This window comes from Hyla sarda, unplaced genomic scaffold, assembly GCF_029499605.1.
Source record: "Hyla sarda isolate aHylSar1 unplaced genomic scaffold, aHylSar1.hap1 scaffold_1121, whole genome shotgun sequence".
Taxonomy (NCBI): Eukaryota; Metazoa; Chordata; class Amphibia; order Anura; family Hylidae; genus Hyla; species Hyla sarda.
In genome coordinates, this window is record NW_026607742.1 from 29,492 (window position 1) to 43,324 (window position 13,833).

Consider the following 13,833-nt stretch of genomic DNA (forward strand, 5'->3'; position numbering starts at 1 on the left):
TGGCTGTAGCTGCGTCCCTTCCGACATGGAATAACACCAACTGTAACGATAAACTGAAAATTAACAGTATAAACCTGCATCATTTTGGACTCTGGTATTTGCTGAATCCGGGTGACCTGACAATCGATGGTGGTGCCGCTGGTGATTCTGGCCTTCTTGGAATCTGTTGGGCCTATGTGTTAGCTCACACATCACTTGGGTATCCATGGTAACTACCACAACATGGTCATCTGCAGTTTACATCTAGCCCGTGGCATTGAATGGCATTTTAAAAGTGCTAAGGGTCCTGGTGCAATAATCCTCCCATGAGGATCAGCCTCAACGGCTTTGTAGATTGCACTCATGTCAGCAACTCCATATACATTTTTTTTTCTTCATGCTTCTTTCTTCATCCTTTTTTCTTTCTGTCATTCAGACTTTCATTCATTCGATCTCTCTCACTCACTTGCTTTAACTCATTTGTTCTCACTCACTCACTCACTCACTCAATCACTCACTCACTCATTCACTCTCACTCACTCTCACTCTCTCACTCACTCGCTCACTAAGTCAGTCTCTCTCTCTCTCTCTCTTTTTCTTTTTATATATATTTTTTTCCGTCTTCTTCTTCTTCTTCTTCTTCTTCTTCTTCTTCAGACCCTGTCATAGCACTAATGCCTTTCCAATACCACCAGCAGATGGAGACACTCCATTGCAACATTGGTTGTGAGCAGCAGTTTCTAAAAACAAATGCCTCATGGCGGATTTCCCATCCATCAATGGATGGTAAATTTTGTTTTTATCATTCACTGACCACAGAAACCAATGCATGGTCAAGCAACAGCAATGACACACCCTTGTGTATAGGCATGAGACCCTCATGTCATTTAACAGGATTCAGCACCACCCACAAGACAGCTACCTGTCATGTCATGTCAAACCTGCACAGGTGTGCTAGATTATTATTATTTAGTTTTATTTTATTTTTTTACACCAATCAGTGTGCAAACATGGTCATTAAAACGCTAAATGAATAGACGTTCATAAACCAGTCAGTGCAACTCATCATTTTGGTCTCCAATTCTCAAACTCAAATTCTCACCCACGGAGGATTAAATGAGAATCTTTCTTGTTTAACACTGGAATGGGGTGGTGCACTGTTCACTACCCGAAGATACTGCCACATCGGGTCAATGCATAGGGCGACAGAAGCAAGCTTCCAAATCAGCTCCCTTTCTCAAAAATCCATTTAATTTATGGTCCCCAGAGAGGGAACGTATGTATCAGTATGTGCTCACAAGTCACCCAAGTGCAAGTATTCACACAAAAAAAAACGTGCCTCAGGATGCGATCTGTCGCAAGATCCTTTCTTTTTTTACACTTGATCTAAGCCAAAAGGCCTAGAGGGGATAACCGGGAAAGGGGTGGACCCAACCATGTCCCCTTCATGAGCACTCACATTACTCATAGGAATGGAAGGAAGGCTGGCAGCCAACCAGCCTCCCATACACTTTCTGGGTGGGTGGCAGTCAGCCACCCATACATACATACAGCACAGGCTAAACCCACATCATCACTTAAAAAAAGGACAGGCGACCATTGCACTCTGATGGAGCATTTAGCAATGCAATCCATAGCCTGGCTTTTGCCTGAACCCCCATCACTCCTCCTCTTGCATATAAGACAATATTTCAGATCTGCATATGAAAACAACACGCCTACCTTTGTTGCACATAGCTGCCTGCCTGTCTCTAGTTACCCCACTGGCTGTAGCTGCGTCCCTTCCGACATGGAATAACACCAACTGTAACGATAAACTGAAAATTAACAGTATAAACCTGCATCATTTTGGACTCTGGTATTTGCTGAATCCGGGTGACCTGACAATCGATGGTGGTGCCGCTGGTGATTCTGGCCTTCTTGGAATCTGTTGGGCCTATGTGTTAGCTCACACATCACTTGGGTATCCATGGTAACTACCACAACATGGTCATCTGCAGTTTACATCTAGCCCGTGGCATTGAATGGCATTTTAAAAGTGCTAAGGGTCCTGGTGCAATAATCCTCCCATGAGGATCAGCCTCAACGGCTTTGTAGATTGCACTCATGTCAGCAACTCCATATACATTTTTTTTTCTTCATGCTTCTTTCTTCATCCTTTTTTCTTTCTGTCATTCAGACTTTCATTCATTCGATCTCTCTCACTCACTTGCTTTAACTCATTTGTTCTCACTCACTCACTCACTCACTCAATCACTCACTCACTCATTCACTCTCACTCACTCTCACTCTCTCACTCACTCGCTCACTAAGTCAGTCTCTCTCTCTCTCTCTCTCTTTTTCTTTTTATATATATTTTTTTCCGTCTTCTTCTTCTTCTTCTTCTTCTTCTTCAGACCCTGTCATAGCACTAATGCCTTTCCAATACCACCAGCAGATGGAGACACTCCATTGCAACATTGGTTGTGAGCAGCAGTTTCTAAAAACAAATGCCTCATGGCGGATTTCCCATCCATCAATGGATGGTAAATTTTGTTTTTATCATTCACTGACCACAGAAACCAATGCATGGTCAAGCAACAGCAATGACACACCCTTGTGTATAGGCATGAGACCCTCATGTCATTTAACAGGATTCAGCACCACCCACAAGACAGCTACCTGTCATGTCATGTCAAACCTGCACAGGTGTGCTAGATTATTATTATTTAGTTTTATTTTATTTTTTTACACCAATCAGTGTGCAAACATGGTCATTAAAACGCTAAATGAATAGACGTTCATAAACCAGTCAGTGCAACTCATCATTTTGGTCTCCAATTCTCAAACTCAAATTCTCACCCACGGAGGATTAAATGAGAATCTTTCTTGTTTAACACTGGAATGGGGTGGTGCACTGTTCACTACCCGAAGATACTGCCACATCGGGTCAATGCATAGGGCGACAGAAGCAAGCTTCCAAATCAGCTCCCTTTCTCAAAAATCCATTTAATTTATGGTCCCCAGATAGGGAACGTATGTATCAGTATGTGCTCACAAGTCACCCAAGTGCAAGTATTCACACAAAAAAAAACGTGCCTCAGGATGCGATCTGTCGCAAGATCCTTTCTTTTTTTACACTTGATCTAAGCCAAAAGGCCTAGAGGGGATAACCGGGAAAGGGGTGGACCCAACCATGTCCCCTTCATGAGCACTCACATTACTCATAGGAATGGAAGGAAGGCTGGCAGCCAACCAGCCTCCCATACACTTTCTGGGTGGGTGGCAGTCAGCCACCCATACATACATACAGCACAGGCTAAACCCACATCATCACTTAAAAAAAGGACAGGCGACCATTGCACTCTGATGGAGCATTTAGCAATGCAATCCATAGCCTGGCTTTTGCCTGAACCCCCATCACTCCTCCTCTTGCATATAAGACAATATTTCAGATCTGCATATGAAAACAACACGCCTACCTTTGTTGCACATAGCTGCCTGCCTGTCTCTAGTTACCCCACTGGCTGTAGCTGCGTCCCTTCCGACATGGAATAACACCAACTGTAACGATAAACTGAAAATTAACAGTATAAACCTGCATCATTTTGGACTCTGGTATTTGCTGAATCCGGGTGACCTGACAATCGATGGTGGTGCCGCTGGTGATTCTGGCCTTCTTGGAATCTGTTGGGCCTATGTGTTAGCTCACACATCACTTGGGTATCCATGGTAACTACCACAACATGGTCATCTGCAGTTTACATCTAGCCCGTGGCATTGAATGGCATTTTAAAAGTGCTAAGGGTCCTGGTGCAATAATCCTCCCATGAGGATCAGCCTCAACGGCTTTGTAGATTGCACTCATGTCAGCAACTCCATATACATTTTTTTTTCTTCATGCTTCTTTCTTCATCCTTTTTTCTTTCTGTCATTCAGACTTTCATTCATTCGATCTCTCTCACTCACTTGCTTTAACTCATTTGTTCTCACTCACTCACTCACTCACTCAATCACTCACTCACTCATTCACTCTCACTCACTCTCACTCTCTCACTCACTCGCTCACTAAGTCAGTCTCTCTCTCTCTCTCTCTTTTTCTTTTTATATATATTTTTTTCCGTCTTCTTCTTCTTCTTCTTCTTCTTCTTCAGACCCTGTCATAGCACTAATGCCTTTCCAATACCACCAGCAGATGGAGACACTCCATTGCAACATTGGTTGTGAGCAGCAGTTTCTAAAAACAAATGCCTCATGGCGGATTTCCCATCCATCAATGGATGGTAAATTTTGTTTTTATCATTCACTGACCACAGAAACCAATGCATGGTCAAGCAACAGCAATGACACACCCTTGTGTATAGGCATGAGACCCTCATGTCATTTAACAGGATTCAGCACCACCCACAAGACAGCTACCTGTCATGTCATGTCAAACCTGCACAGGTGTGCTAGATTATTATTATTTAGTTTTATTTTATTTTTTTACACCAATCAGTGTGCAAACATGGTCATTAAAACGCTAAATGAATAGACGTTCATAAACCAGTCAGTGCAACTCATCATTTTGGTCTCCAATTCTCAAACTCAAATTCTCACCCACGGAGGATTAAATGAGAATCTTTCTTGTTTAACACTGGAATGGGGTGGTGCACTGTTCACTACCCGAAGATACTGCCACATCGGGTCAATGCATAGGGCGACAGAAGCAAGCTTCCAAATCAGCTCCCTTTCTCAAAAATCCATTTAATTTATGGTCCCCAGATAGGGAACGTATGTATCAGTATGTGCTCACAAGTCACCCAAGTGCAAGTATTCACACAAAAAAAAAACGTGCCTCAGGATGCGATCTGTCGCAAGATCCTTTCTTTTTTTACACTTGATCTAAGCCAAAAGGCCTAGAGGGGATAACCGGGAAAGGGGTGGACCCAACCATGTCCCCTTCATGAGCACTCACATTACTCATAGGAATGGAAGGAAGGCTGGCAGCCAACCAGCCTCCCATACACTTTCTGGGTGGGTGGCAGTCAGCCACCCATACATACATACAGCACAGGCTAAACCCACATCATCACTTAAAAAAAGGACAGGCGACCATTGCACTCTGATGGAGCATTTAGCAATGCAATCCATAGCCTGGCTTTTGCCTGAACCCCCATCACTCCTCCTCTTGCATATAAGACAATATTTCAGATCTGCATATGAAAACAACACGCCTACCTTTGTTGCACATAGCTGCCTGCCTGTCTCTAGTTACCCCACTGGCTGTAGCTGCGTCCCTTCCGACATGGAATAACACCAACTGTAACGATAAACTGAAAATTAACAGTATAAACCTGCATCATTTTGGACTCTGGTATTTGCTGAATCCGGGTGACCTGACAATCGATGGTGGTGCCGCTGGTGATTCTGGCCTTCTTGGAATCTGTTGGGCCTATGTGTTAGCTCACACATCACTTGGGTATCCATGGTAACTACCACAACATGGTCATCTGCAGTTTACATCTAGCCCGTGGCATTGAATGGCATTTTAAAAGTGCTAAGGGTCCTGGTGCAATAATCCTCCCATGAGGATCAGCCTCAACGGCTTTGTAGATTGCACTCATGTCAGCAACTCCATATACATTTTTTTTTCTTCATGCTTCTTTCTTCATCCTTTTTTCTTTCTGTCATTCAGACTTTCATTCATTCGATCTCTCTCACTCACTTGCTTTAACTCATTTGTTCTCACTCACTCACTCACTCACTCACTCAATCACTCACTCACTCATTCACTCTCACTCACTCTCACTCTCTCACTCACTCGCTCACTAAGTCAGTCTCTCTCTCTCTCTCTCTTTTTCTTTTTATATATATTTTTTTCCGTCTTCTTCTTCTTCTTCTTCTTCTTCTTCTTCTTCTTCAGACCCTGTCATAGCACTAATGCCTTTCCAATACCACCAGCAGATGGAGACACTCCATTGCAACATTGGTTGTGAGCAGCAGTTTCTAAAAACAAATGCCTCATGGCGGATTTCCCATCCATCAATGGATGGTAAATTTTGTTTTTATCATTCACTGACCACAGAAACCAATGCATGGTCAAGCAACAGCAATGACACACCCTTGTGTATAGGCATGAGACCCTCATGTCATTTAACAGGATTCAGCACCACCCACAAGACAGCTACCTGTCATGTCATGTCAAACCTGCACAGGTGTGCTAGATTATTATTATTTAGTTTTATTTTATTTTTTTACACCAATCAGTGTGCAAACATGGTCATTAAAACGCTAAATGAATAGACGTTCATAAACCAGTCAGTGCAACTCATCATTTTGGTCTCCAATTCTCAAACTCAAATTCTCACCCACGGAGGATTAAATGAGAATCTTTCTTGTTTAACACTGGAATGGGGTGGTGCACTGTTCACTACCCGAAGATACTGCCACATCGGGTCAATGCATAGGGCGACAGAAGCAAGCTTCCAAATCAGCTCCCTTTCTCAAAAATCCATTTAATTTATGGTCCCCAGATAGGGAACGTATGTATCAGTATGTGCTCACAAGTCACCCAAGTGCAAGTATTCACACAAAAAAAAACGTGCCTCAGGATGCGATCTGTCGCAAGATCCTTTCTTTTTTTACACTTGATCTAAGCCAAAAGGCCTAGAGGGGATAACCGGGAAAGGGGTGGACCCAACCATGTCCCCTTCATGAGCACTCACATTACTCATAGGAATGGAAGGAAGGCTGGCAGCCAACCAGCCTCCCATAGACTTTCTGGGTGGGTGGCAGTCAGCCACCCATACATACATACAGCACAGGCTAAACCCACATCATCACTTAAAAAAAGGACAGGCGACCATTGCACTCTGATGGAGCATTTAGCAATGCAATCCATAGCCTGGCTTTTGCCTGAACCCCCATCACTCCTCCTCTTGCATATAAGACAATATTTCAGATCTGCATATGAAAACAACACGCCTACCTTTGTTGCACATAGCTGCCTGCCTGTCTCTAGTTACCCCACTGGCTGTAGCTGCGTCCCTTCCGACATGGAATAACACCAACTGTAACGATAAACTGAAAATTAACAGTATAAACCTGCATCATTTTGGACTCTGGTATTTGCTGAATCCGGGTGACCTGACAATCGATGGTGGTGCCGCTGGTGATTCTGGCCTTCTTGGAATCTGTTGGGCCTATGTGTTAGCTCACACATCACTTGGGTATCCATGGTAACTACCACAACATGGTCATCTGCAGTTTACATCTAGCCCGTGGCATTGAATGGCATTTTAAAAGTGCTAAGGGTCCTGGTGCAATAATCCTCCCATGAGGATCAGCCTCAACGGCTTTGTAGATTGCACTCATGTCAGCAACTCCATATACATTTTTTTTTCTTCATGCTTCTTTCTTCATCCTTTTTTCTTTCTGTCATTCAGACTTTCATTCATTCGATCTCTCTCACTCACTTGCTTTAACTCATTTGTTCTCACTCACTCACTCACTCACTCACTCAATCACTCACTCACTCATTCACTCTCACTCACTCTCTCACTCACTCGCTCACTAAGTCAGTCTCTCTCTCTCTCTCTCTTTTTCTTTTTATATATATTTTTTTCCGTCTTCTTCTTCTTCTTCTTCTTCTTCTTCTTCTTCAGACCCTGTCATAGCACTAATGCCTTTCCAATACCACCAGCAGATGGAGACACTCCATTGCAACATTGGTTGTGAGCAGCAGTTTCTAAAAACAAATGCCTCATGGCGGATTTCCCATCCATCAATGGATGGTAAATTTTGTTTTTATCATTCACTGACCACAGAAACCAATGCATGGTCAAGCAACAGCAATGACACACCCTTGTGTATAGGCATGAGACCCTCATGTCATTTAACAGGATTCAGCACCACCCACAAGACAGCTACCTGTCATGTCATGTCAAACCTGCACAGGTGTGCTAGATTATTATTATTTAGTTTTATTTTATTTTTTTACACCAATCAGTGTGCAAACATGGTCATTAAAACGCTAAATGAATAGACGTTCATAAACCAGTCAGTGCAACTCATCATTTTGGTCTCCAATTCTCAAACTCAAATTCTCACCCACGGAGGATTAAATGAGAATCCTTCTTGTTTAACACTGGAATGGGGTGGTGCACTGTTCACTACCCGAAGATACTGCCACATCGGGTCAATGCATAGGGCGACAGAAGCAAGCTTCCAAATCAGCTCCCTTTCTCAAAAATCCATTTAATTTATGGTCCCCAGATAGGGAACGTATGTATCAGTATGTGCTCACAAGTCACCCAAGTGCAAGTATTCACACAAAAAAAAACGTGCCTCAGGATGCGATCTGTCGCAAGATCCTTTCTTTTTTTACACTTGATCTAAGCCAAAAGGCCTAGAGGGGATAACCGGGAAAGGGGTGGACCCAACCATGTCCCCTTCATGAGCACTCACATTACTCATAGGAATGGAAGGAAGGCTGGCAGCCAACCAGCCTCCCATACACTTTCTGGGTGGGTGGCAGTCAGCCACCCATACATACATACAGCACAGGCTAAACCCACATCATCACTTAAAAAAAGGACAGTCGACCATTGCACTCTGATGGAGCATTTAGCAATGCAATCCATAGCCTGGCTTTTGCCTGAACCCCCATCACTCCTCCTCTTGCATATAAGACAATATTTCAGATCTGCATATGAAAACAACACGCCTACCTTTGTTGCACATAGCTGCCTGCCTGTCTCTAGTTACCCCACTGGCTGTAGCTGCGTCCCTTCCGACATGGAATAACACCAACTGTAACGATAAACTGAAAATTAACAGTATAAATCTGCATCATTTTGGACTCTGGTATTTGCTGAATCCGGGTGACCTGACAATCGATGGTGGTGCCGCTGGTGATTCTGGCCTTCTTGGAATCTGTTGGGCCTATGTGTTAGCTCACACATCACTTGGGTATCCATGGTAACTACCACAACATGGTCATCTGCAGTTTACATCTAGCCCGTGGCATTGAATGGCATTTTAAAAGTGCTAAGGGTCCTGGTGCAATAATCCTCCCATGAGGATCAGCCTCAACGGCTTTGTAGATTGCACTCATGTCAGCAACTCCATATACATTTTTTTTTCTTCATGCTTCTTTCTTCATCCTTTTTTCTTTCTGTCATTCAGACTTTCATTCATTCGATCTCTCTCACTCACTTGCTTTAACTCATTTGTTCTCACTCACTCACTCACTCACTCAATCACTCACTCACTCATTCACTCTCACTCACTCTCACTCTCTCACTCACTCGCTCACTAAGTCAGTCTCTCTCTCTCTCTCTCTTTTTCTTTTTATATATATTTTTTTCCGTCTTCTTCTTCTTCTTCTTCTTCTTCTTCAGACCCTGTCATAGCACTAATGCCTTTCCAATACCACCAGCAGATGGAGACACTCCATTGCAACATTGGTTGTGAGCAGCAGTTTCTAAAAACAAATGCCTCATGGCGGATTTCCCATCCATCAATGGATGGTAAATTTTGTTTTTATCATTCACTGACCACAGAAACCAATGCATGGTCAAGCAACAGCAATGACACACCCTTGTGTATAGGCATGAGACCCTCATGTCATTTAACAGGATTCAGCACCACCCACAAGACAGCTACCTGTCATGTCATGTCAAACCTGCACAGGTGTGCTAGATTATTATTATTTAGTTTTATTTTATTTTTTTACACCAATCAGTGTGCAAACATGGTCATTAAAACGCTAAATGAATAGACGTTCATAAACCAGTCAGTGCAACTCATCATTTTGGTCTCCAATTCTCAAACTCAAATTCTCACCCACGGAGGATTAAATGAGAATCTTTCTTGTTTAACACTGGAATGGGGTGGTGCACTGTTCACTACCCGAAGATACTGCCACATCGGGTCAATGCATAGGGCGACAGAAGCAAGCTTCCAAATCAGCTCCCTTTCTCAAAAATCCATTTAATTTATGGTCCCCAGATAGGGAACGTATGTATCAGTATGTGCTCACAAGTCACCCAAGTGCAAGTATTCACACAAAAAAAAACGTGCCTCAGGATGCGATCTGTCGCAAGATCCTTTCTTTTTTTACACTTGATCTAAGCCAAAAGGCCTAGAGGGGATAACCGGGAAAGGGGTGGACCCAACCATGTCCCCTTCATGAGCACTCACATTACTCATAGGAATGGAAGGAAGGCTGGCAGCCAACCAGCCTCCCATACACTTTCTGGGTGGGTGGCAGTCAGCCACCCATACATACATACAGCACAGGCTAAACCCACATCATCACTTAAAAAAAGGACAGGCGACCATTGCACTCTGATGGAGCATTTAGCAATGCAATCCATAGCCTGGCTTTTGCCTGAACCCCCATCACTCCTCCTCTTGCATATAAGACAATATTTCAGATCTGCATATGAAAACAACACGCCTACCTTTGTTGCACATAGCTGCCTGCCTGTCTCTAGTTACCCCACTGGCTGTAGCTGCGTCCCTTCCGACATGGAATAACACCAACTGTAACGATAAACTGAAAATTAACAGTATAAACCTGCATCATTTTGGACTCTGGTATTTGCTGAATCCGGGTGACCTGACAATCGATGGTGGTGCCGCTGGTGATTCTGGCCTTCTTGGAATCTGTTGGGCCTATGTGTTAGCTCACACATCACTTGGGTATCCATGGTAACTACCACAACATGGTCATCTGCAGTTTACATCTAGCCCGTGGCATTGAATGGCATTTTAAAAGTGCTAAGGGTCCTGGTGCAATAATCCTCCCATGAGGATCAGCCTCAACGGCTTTGTAGATTGCACTCATGTCAGCAACTCCATATACATTTTTTTTTCTTCATGCTTCTTTCTTCATCCTTTTTTCTTTCTGTCATTCAGACTTTCATTCATTCGATCTCTCTCACTCACTTGCTTTAACTCATTTGTTCTCACTCACTCACTCACTCACTCAATCACTCACTCACTCATTCACTCTCACTCACTCTCACTCTCTCACTCACTCGCTCACTAAGTCAGTCTCTCTCTCTCTCTCTCTTTTTCTTTTTATATATATTTTTTTCCGTCTTCTTCTTCTTCTTCTTCTTCTTCTTCTTCTTCAGACCCTGTCATAGCACTAATGCCTTTCCAATACCACCAGCAGATGGAGACACTCCATTGCAACATTGGTTGTGAGCAGCAGTTTCTAAAAACAAATGCCTCATGGCGGATTTCCCATCCATCAATGGATGGTAAATTTTGTTTTTATCATTCACTGACCACAGAAACCAATGCATGGTCAAGCAACAGCAATGACACACCCTTGTGTATAGGCATGAGACCCTCATGTCATTTAACAGGATTCAGCACCACCCACAAGACAGCTACCTGTCATGTCATGTCAAACCTGCACAGGTGTGCTAGATTATTATTATTTAGTTTTATTTTATTTTTTTACACCAATCAGTGTGCAAACATGGTCATTAAAACGCTAAATGAATAGACGTTCATAAACCAGTCAGTGCAACTCATCATTTTGGTCTCCAATTCTCAAACTCAAATTCTCACCCACGGAGGATTAAATGAGAATCTTTCTTGTTTAACACTGGAATGGGGTGGTGCACTGTTCACTACCCGAAGATACTGCCACATCGGGTCAATGCATAGGGCGACAGAAGCAAGCTTCCAAATCAGCTCCCTTTCTCAAAAATCCATTTAATTTATGGTCCCCAGATAGGGAACGTATGTATCAGTATGTGCTCACAAGTCACCCAAGTGCAAGTATTCACACAAAAAAAAACGTGCCTCAGGATGCGATCTGTCGCAAGATCCTTTCTTTTTTTACACTTGATCTAAGCCAAAAGGCCTAGAGGGGATAACCGGGAAAGGGGTGGACCCAACCATGTCCCCTTCATGAGCACTCACATTACTCATAGGAATGGAAGGAAGGCTGGCAGCCAACCAGCCTCCCATACACTTTCTGGGTGGGTGGCAGTCAGCCACCCATACATACATACAGCACAGGCTAAACCCACATCATCACTTAAAAAAAGGACAGGCGACCATTGCACTCTGATGGAGCATTTAGCAATGCAATCCATAGCCTGGCTTTTGCCTGAACCCCCATCACTCCTCCTCTTGCATATAAGACAATATTTCAGATCTGCATATGAAAACAACACGCCTACCTTTGTTGCACATAGCTGCCTGCCTGTCTCTAGTTACCCCACTGGCTGTAGCTGCGTCCCTTCCGACATGGAATAACACCAACTGTAACGATAAACTGAAAATTAACAGTATAAACCTGCATCATTTTGGACTCTGGTATTTGCTGAATCCGGGTGACCTGACAATCGATGGTGGTGCCGCTGGTGATTCTGGCCTTCTTGGAATCTGTTGGGCCTATGTGTTAGCTCACACATCACTTGGGTATCCATGGTAACTACCACAACATGGTCATCTGCAGTTTACATCTAGCCCGTGGCATTGAATGGCATTTTAAAAGTGCTAAGGGTCCTGGTGCAATAATCCTCCCATGAGGATCAGCCTCAACGGCTTTGTAGATTGCACTCATGTCAGCAACTCCATATACATTTTTTTTTCTTCATGCTTCTTTCTTCATCCTTTTTTCTTTCTGTCATTCAGACTTTCATTCATTCGATCTCTCTCACTCACTTGCTTTAACTCATTTGTTCTCACTCACTCACTCACTCAATCACTCACTCACTCATTCACTCTCACTCACTCTCACTCTCTCACTCACTCGCTCACTAAGTCAGTCTCTCTCTCTCTCTCTCTTTTTCTTTTTATATATATTTTTTTCCGTCTTCTTCTTCTTCTTCTTCTTCTTCTTCTTCTTCTTCAGACCCTGTCATAGCACTAATGCCTTTCCAATACCACCAGCAGATGGAGACACTCCATTGCAACATTGGTTGTGAGCAGCAGTTTCTAAAAACAAATGCCTCATGGCGGATTTCCCATCCATCAATGGATGGTAAATTTTGTTTTTATCATTCACTGACCACAGAAACCAATGCATGGTCAAGCAACAGCAATGACACACCCTTGTGTATAGGCATGAGACCCTCATGTCATTTAACAGGATTCAGCACCACCCACAAGACAGCTACCTGTCATGTCATGTCAAACCTGCACAGGTGTGCTAGATTATTATTATTTAGTTTTATTTTATTTTTTTACACCAATCAGTGTGCAAACATGGTCATTAAAACGCTAAATGAATAGACGTTCATAAACCAGTCAGTGCAACTCATCATTTTGGTCTCCAATTCTCAAACTCAAATTCTCACCCACGGAGGATTAAATGAGAATCTTTCTTGTTTAACACTGGAATGGGGTGGTGCACTGTTCACTACCCGAAGATACTGCCACATCGGGTCAATGCATAGGGCGACAGAAGCAAGCTTCCAAATCAGCTCCCTTTCTCAAAAATCCATTTAATTTATGGTCCCCAGATAGGGAACGTATGTATCAGTATGTGCTCACAAGTCACCCAAGTGCAAGTATTCACACAAAAAAAAACGTGCCTCAGGATGCGATCTGTCGCAAGATCCTTTCTTTTTTTACACTTGATCTAAGCCAAAAGGCCTAGAGGGGATAACCGGGAAAGGGGTGGACCCAACCATGTCCCCTTCATGAGCACTCACATTACTCATAGGAATGGAAGGAAGGCTGGCAGCCAACCAGCCTCCCATACACTTTCTGGGTGGGTGGCAGTCAGCCACCCATACATACATACAGCACAGGCTAAACCCACATCATCACTTAAAAAAAGGACAGGCGACCATTGCACTCTGATGGAGCATTTAGCAATGCAATCCATAGCCTGGCTTTTGCCTGAACCCCCATCAC

At 43.4% G+C, this 13,833-nt stretch overlaps 8 pseudogenes; all 8 read right to left on the reverse strand.

Moving 5' to 3' along the window:
• Positions 1-1,126: 1,126 nt before the first annotated feature.
• Positions 1,127-1,390, reverse strand: LOC130301329 (U2 spliceosomal RNA; annotated as a pseudogene).
• Positions 1,391-2,865: 1,475 nt separating this feature from the next.
• Positions 2,866-3,129, reverse strand: LOC130301345 (U2 spliceosomal RNA; annotated as a pseudogene).
• Positions 3,130-4,602: 1,473 nt separating this feature from the next.
• Positions 4,603-4,867, reverse strand: LOC130301324 (U2 spliceosomal RNA; annotated as a pseudogene).
• A 1,486-nt stretch (positions 4,868-6,353) lies between these two features.
• Positions 6,354-6,617, reverse strand: LOC130301346 (U2 spliceosomal RNA; annotated as a pseudogene).
• Positions 6,618-8,094: 1,477 nt separating this feature from the next.
• LOC130301347 (U2 spliceosomal RNA) lies at positions 8,095-8,358 on the reverse strand (annotated as a pseudogene).
• Positions 8,359-9,831: 1,473 nt separating this feature from the next.
• LOC130301348 (U2 spliceosomal RNA) lies at positions 9,832-10,095 on the reverse strand (annotated as a pseudogene).
• Positions 10,096-11,574: 1,479 nt separating this feature from the next.
• On the reverse strand, positions 11,575-11,838 carry LOC130301349 (U2 spliceosomal RNA; annotated as a pseudogene).
• A 1,478-nt stretch (positions 11,839-13,316) lies between these two features.
• On the reverse strand, positions 13,317-13,580 carry LOC130301350 (U2 spliceosomal RNA; annotated as a pseudogene).
• Positions 13,581-13,833: the final 253 nt, after the last annotated feature.